This window comes from Myotis yumanensis, unplaced genomic scaffold (genome assembly GCF_028538775.1).
Source record: "Myotis yumanensis isolate MYYU_CA2020_CCGP unplaced genomic scaffold, mMyoYum1.0.hap1 SCAF_6, whole genome shotgun sequence".
In the NCBI taxonomy this organism is placed as follows: domain Eukaryota; kingdom Metazoa; phylum Chordata; class Mammalia; order Chiroptera; family Vespertilionidae; genus Myotis; species Myotis yumanensis.
In genome coordinates this window covers 62,783,269-62,790,208 of record NW_027223757.1, presented here as the reverse complement: position 1 = coordinate 62,790,208, position 6,940 = coordinate 62,783,269, and the positions used below count along the sequence as shown (strand labels likewise).

The following is a 6,940-nucleotide window of genomic DNA, read 5'->3' as shown; positions in this document are numbered from 1 at the left end:
AACCATTAGATAACTCCTGCCCTCGAAGTGCTTTTCCCGACTGTGCAAGAGTCAGAGTCCCGGGACCGAGAACTACAACTTCCGGCTTGCTTACTAACTGCAGTGGCGCTATTTAAAAAGCCTCAGAGAGGAGGTACTTGGCTACATCCCTCTGTTCCAGTTCTCCCTCAGAACAGAGGCTAGCCGGGGGCGCAGCCTTAGGCCTGAGCCAAGATGGCATCTGGGAAACCAACCCCTACGGACTCGCTCTCTTCCTGCCTCGTGCAGCTGACGGCGGCGGCCAGGGAGGGTCTAGGTGGGACAAAGGACTCAGCTACCAACAAGACACCCTTGGGCCGTGCGCTCTTAGCTCTCCGCACCCGCCACGTCAAGGCAGCGGGAGGAATCGAGCGCTTCCGGGCACGCGGCGGGCTCCTCCCCCTTCTGGTGCTGCTGCGGCGAGCATCTCCAGCTGCAGCGGGTCCCGCCCCGTCCCTGGCTGGCCCCGACTCCGCCCCTTCGTCGATCCAGTCAGCGGCTTTGGCTGGCCCCTGCCCCTCCCCCTCCTCTGCATCCCTGTCCACCCTGGACTTGGCGCTTAGCATCCTAGCCGACTGCTGTACCCAAAGGGCGTGCCGGACTGAAGTGCGCAGACTCGGAGGCATTCTGTCTTTGGTGACTGTTCTGGAGTGTGTGAAGACAGACAGCATCCAGAACCGAGCGGCCCGTGCTCTGGGCAATTTAGCCATGGAAGCTGAGAGCTGTGCGGACATCCATTCTGCTGGTGCTGTTCCCCTCCTCATTGAGAGCCTGACGGCCTACCAGGACTCACCTTGCTTGCAGAGCGTGATTCGCGCCCTCGGCAACCTGGCGGACTCCCCCCAGCACCGCCTGGCCCTGGCACAGCAGGGAGCAGTGCGCCCACTGGCTGAGCTTCTGGCTGCTGCCCTGCACCCTGCGCTGACCTTGGCCCTAGTCCGTGCCCTTCTAGAGCTGAGTCGAGGCTGCTCCCGTGCCTGTGCTGAGCAGCTAAGTCTGGGTGGAGGACTAGGCCCACTGGTCAGTCTAGCCTCCCATCCCAGAAGGACAGTCCGCGAGTCAGCTATCCTGATCCTTGCCAACCTGTGTGCCCAGGGCCTGGTACGGCCTGCCCTGGGCAATGCTGGTGGTGTGGAGGTGCTGCTGGGTGAGCTCCAGCAACGCCGAGGTCCCGGTGGGGCGGGCCCAGCCTCCCAGCAGCCCCTGGTGCAGGCTGTGTGCCTACTTTGCCGGGAGGCCATCAACCGAGCCCGGCTGCGGGATGCGGGTGGTTTGGAGCTGCTGCTGGGGCTCTTGCGGGATCCTCATGCCAGCGCCTGGCACCCTTGTGTCGTGGCTGCCCTTGAGCGCTTCCTCTATGATCCAGGGGCCCTGGGCCAACTGCAGGCTCTGGGGCTTGCACCTCTCTTGGCCGGGCAGCTGTGTGGCGAGTTTGGTGATGAGGAAGGAGAGGGGAAAGAAGCTGCTTCCTGGGACTTTCCTGGGGAGCAGATCCCTGAGCGGGTAGAAGCCAGAAGCTTCCGAAGCCTCAGGTCGCGGCTGATATCCGAGGGCTACGCCGCAGGCCCGGAAGACATCTCTCCGGACCGGTCTCCAGAGCGCTGTCCACGGCCTCCTCCACCGCCTGTGCCCCCTGAGCAGGCCCAGGCAGCCAGTCCCGCCCGGGGCCCAGCCTTGGTGCAGATGCCCCGAGGCCGCAGCCCTGCCACCAAGGAGTCTTGGGGCCGCGAGGGGCCAGCGCTGCTGCTGCTTTCACACTTCTCCCAGGCGCCAGACCCGAGCGGGGCGCTGGTGACAGGCCCGGTCCTGGGCGGCCTGCTGGCCTACGTGACGAGGGCGCCGGGCCCACCGAGCCTGCGCGCACTGCGCATCCTGGCGCGCCTCACCTGCAACCCTGCCTGCCTCGAGGCCTTCGTGTGCAGCTATGGTGCCGCGCTGCTGCGAGCCTGGCTGGTGCTGGGTGTCGCCCCGGACGACTGGCCCACGCTGCGTGCCCGGCCCCCCGGTCAGCGCAGCCAGCACCGGGAGCTGGGTGAAATGCTGCTGCAGAACCTGACGGTGCAGGCGGAGTCGCCCTTCGGAGTGGGGGTCCTCACTCACCTGCTGCTCTCCGGGAGTCCTGAGGGCCGTGTGGCCTGTGCGCTGACCTTGCCCTTCATTTGTCGGAAGCCCTCTCTGTGGCGCCGGCTACTTCTGGACCAGGGCGGCCTCCAACTCCTCGTCTCGGCGCTGACGCGGCCCGCCCCGCACCCGCTCTTCCTCTTCTTTGCTGCAGACTCCCTTTCCTGCCTCCACAGCCTGGTGTCTCCCACGGTGAGCCCAGCCCCGCCACCCGCAAGCCCCTTGGACATAGATGCGCCCTCCCCTTGCCACTATGAACCTCTGCTGGGCCCAGCTCCCAGCCCAGCCCCGGATCTGCACTTCCTCCTGGACTCAGGCCTCCGGCTCCCCGCCCAGCGAGCTGCCTCATCTACTGCCTCCCCTTTCTTCCGGGCCCTGCTAGCTGGCAGCTTTGCTGAAGCCCAGATGGATGTGGTACCTCTTCCATACCTATCACCCAGCGCAGCCTGGCCTATCATGCATCACCTGCATGGCTGCCGGGGCTGTGGAGCAGCCCTGGGGCCCATTCCCCCGCCAGGCCAGCCCCTGCTGGGCTCAGAGGCGGAGGAGGCACTGAAGGCTGCTGACCGTTTCCTGCTGCGTGGGCTGGAGGAGGAACTGGAAGAGGCTGTGGGCCGTATCCACCTGGGATCCCAAGGTGGCCCAGAGTCAGTGGGCGAGGTATTCCGCCTGGGCCGGCCCCGGCTGGCTGCCCACTGTGCACGCTGGATCCTGGGGCCGGGGCAGTGCCCACGGAAGCGGGCTCTGGCCTTAGTGGGGCTGTTGGAGGCAGCAGGGGAGGAAGCAGGTCCCCTGACTGAGGCTTTCCTGGCTGTGGTGATGGGAGTTTAAGTGGGGAGCAGGGGTCCCAGCCTAGACTCTTGATATCCCCTCGGAGGGGACCCAAGAACAAATTGGCTAGAAGAAGGCCTCCCTTGGATTTGGCACAGGGAGGAGGCTAAGCAGGAGTCACCACTGAGGATCAAGGAGAGGATGGAACTGGGCCCCAGGACGATGGGCTGCAGACTCAGGAGTGAGAAGCCGAGAGGGAGGCCTGGGCATGGGGACTGCGAGATGGAGAAGAGCCCCGCCTTCTGGGGTTGGGATTAAAACTTTGGAGTTGGATATTCAACTACACCATCGAGAACTATCTATGGCACCATGATTCTTATTATATAGATATTCTCCTTTTTCTTTTCTCTCCTATCTTTTTTTTCCTTTCTCTCTCTTAGATATCATTTGTGCTCTCTTTTCTCTCCCCTAATTCTCTTTTCTCAGGTGGTCACTGATATTGGGGTTATCGGTGTCGTGAGTACATTCATGCTTTGTTCCCTTTGGGTCATGTCTTGTTCAGGTGAATTTTATCCTGCCTGGCTAAAGTGCTAGAGGGCAAGCCCATAACCAGACACCTGGAGAGGAAATTTCAGTAATGAACGGGTCAATTACACCCTAGACCCAGCTACAGAGGCAGGAAGAAGGCGGCAGCGAGGGTGCAAAAGAGGAGTGTCTGGTTGTGTTTGGGGTGTGTTAGTGTGTGTGTGTGTGTGTGTGTGTATGTGAATGAAGCAAAGTTATTCTCTTCCTTAGTCCTGTTAATCCCTAACTCCAGGGGAAAATCCTGGTGGGATGTGTGTTGGATTAAGAGGCAGGAAACCTTGTGTCTAGTCCTGGGACCCACAGGGTGTTCGGATATGAGTGAGACAAGTCGCTCTCCGTGCTTTGGTTTCCTCATTTAGAAACAAATGGATGGGACGCCTTAATTTTTAAAACATTTCAGCTTAAACAGTGGAGGACTCTTGCTAGTGTTATTGAATGGTTGTTAATAACAAGTTCCATTTCCTCTTTGTTCTCCACTTGAGCTCTTCCCCCTTCTTCATCAGAGAAACTTGACAGAGGGAAAAAGGCAGATTACAGGTTAGAGAGGAAAGAGGGGACTGTTAATAGGTTATTCACAAGCAGTGTCAGTTCCTGCCTGCCAGGCACCATCTCAAGCCTTAGTGTCAAGAGTTTTTTCTCCTAGCATCAGCTGTTTGGAATTCTTGAGATAATGGAAGCCAAGCCGGAAAGTCATCAAAAACTCCATCCCCACCATCCTGGGGGTGAGGATGGGTGAGAGGGATCTGTATTCCTTCCCTAATTCCAGAATCTGCTGGTTTTGTGGAAGGCTCTGGATATACTGGTTTATAAGTTTCAATTCCTAGGCTCTCTGCTTCTTGAGGATGCCACAGTTCTCTACTCTAGAACTAAAAGAACTTGACCTTTGACCTAGCTATTGTAAGCTCCCTACTTCTCTATTCACAGCAAATACTGATTATAGTCTCCACATCTCCACTCACTGTCTGACATCTGACTTCACAGGGAATGGGCTTCAATGGACCAGGATGCTTTCACTCGCCAGACTAAAAGTACAGATGCACCCCACAGACTTCTGCTATTGGCTTTTATCATCATGTTGATCTTTGGGTTTTGGCCATCAGTCTTGACTGAGCACAAGATTTATATGTCCTTTTTCTTTGCAATTGGGACTTCTGATCATCTTTGACTCATAACTCAGGCTCCTAGTCCCATCCTTCAGCTCAGTTTTTCCTATGGACCACCATCGAAACCTTAGGTTTTCTGCCACATGAATCATAAGGTACCATTGTTTGACAAACAGGAAAATGAGCTCTTATGTTACTGGCATTTTTGGGTTTGGAGTGGAGTCTCTAGTTGTTTGACCTATATTTCCCGGGGAAATCTGAGAATATAAGCATTCTAGAAGCAAAATATTTCAGAACTGGAGTTGACCACATCACCAGAAGTGCTTGTATATTTTTCTTGTCTTTAATAGGTAATAAGTGCATAGCAAATTGCCCTGCCAGAGCTTGTGGGGAATTTAATTAATTGCTTGTTGGTAACACATGGAGTCATTCCTCAATGGCTTCAATTCATTTGTCCAAAAATAACCCCAAAGATGAATTGCACATTAGATTTATTGCCTATAATTTTGTAGCTTGCAGATGCTACTGTGGGAAGCAGTCACTAATTTAATCATTTAGAAACAATTTGGGAATAGTTGTGTGGAAATAAAGGTATTTGATTCTGCTTTATGAACTCAGATTTGTGTGTGTGTGTGTGTGTGTGTGTGTGTGTGTGTGATATTTATGAGTTTGACCAGCAGGAGCTTTGGATTCCCATTAGTGGTCACAGCTGCTCACTGTTAACGTGGCAGTTTGCTACATTGAAGAAGTTGCTGCCCAACAGCTTATTGGTCAGGTCAAAAGGTATGGGACAACATCACAAGATGTTTTTGAGTGTTTGCAAATTCCTAGGGAAACTGTTCTTATTCCAAATGATATAAATTTTAAAGAAGGAATGCTTTCAATATTTAAAATAATTACTTAGGCATCATCATTTATGATTGCTCAAGTTCTTTGGCTCATTGCCAAGGCAACCCCATTTGTAATGTAGGCCCCTATATAGTGTGCAAGTAGGAATGTCCCAGGCCATGGGGTATGCCAGACTTTAGGACTTGGTATCCAGCAGAACTTGACATTAGGGACTTCTAGAGGGTTAAAGCTGCAAATTTCCTTTGAGGTCATTTAAACCAGCCCCTTGTTTTATTTATGTTTTAAAAATATATTTTATTGATGTTTTTACAGAGAGGAAGGGAGAAGAAGAGGAATAGAGAGTTAGAAACATCAATGAGAGAGAAACATTGATCAGCTGCCTCCTGCACACCCCCTACTGTGCCCACAACCAAGGTACATGCCCTTGACCGGAATCGAACCTGGGACCCTTGAGTCCGCAGGCCGATGCTCTATCCACTGAGCCAAACCAGTTAGGGCTAGCCCCTTGTTTTAAAGTTGAAGGAATTCAGACTCAGGATGTGAAAGGAGTTGATTAAGGCCACCCACCTTTTTAGCAGAAGAAATGGTTGCAGAATCCAGGACTCCTGATTGCCAGTTTAATTCTCCTTTTGCCATATGCTGAAAAGGATTCAAACTAAATGAGCAAAACAATAGCTAAAGTATTGATTTCTTAGGTGCTTTTAATGAAATTCTGCTGAGGAAACAGAAGCATCACATTGGAAGGGGTTCTACTCGGCCACATTTTAGCTCATTCTCTTCTCTGAGATGTGTTGATAGCAACCTGTTTTCTTTCTAAGTTTAATACTCTGACCTCCTTTTAATTTTGTGCATACTTAAAATGGATTTTTTCCCCCTGCAAATTTAGGGGTTGGCTTTTGTTTTCTGTCAGTTTATGGAACTAAGACCAGATAAAAGCATTCAAATGAATTATGCAAAGTTCCTGTGAAGTGAGGGATAACCATCCCCCATGTTGAGAAAACATACTTTTGCCTTCAAGTCTGGGAACTGTGTGTATTTAATTATGCACAGAATGTGCTGCTGGGAGAAACCCAGACTTAGGAAAGGGCTGCTGGTGACTGCCATGCTCTGAGTTAAGGCTAAGCCTGGTGATGGCAGACAGGCAAGTGGGCAGCTGGCACAAGGCCACTAGAGGGCAGTGTTAACTTACGCATCAGCCCTGAAACCGGTGGGTGTCCTAGGCCAAATGAAATAAACAGCAGGGAATGTGTTGGGCATCTGACTTCTCCCTGAGTTCTAGACATGCAAGGATAAGTAATTATGTGTTGGCACTTTTTTTGAGTCTGGGTATCCTGGACTCATTTTGAAGTTCTAATCTTTGTAGTGTAGAGAAAAGGACACAGGATAGAATATCAACAGATCCGGAATCTAGTCCTAGTTCTACCACTCATTAATTCAGTTTCCTCATCTGAAAAAGTAAGTGGTTCTAATATTTCTTCTATAAAATCTATGAG

The 6,940-nt window shown here is 52.7% G+C and overlaps 1 pseudogene; it reads left to right on the top strand.

Moving 5' to 3' along the window:
- Positions 1–213: 213 nt before the first annotated feature.
- On the top strand, positions 214–2,970 carry LOC139013150 (armadillo repeat-containing protein 5 pseudogene; annotated as a pseudogene).
- The last annotated feature ends 3,970 nt before the right edge of the window (positions 2,971–6,940 follow it).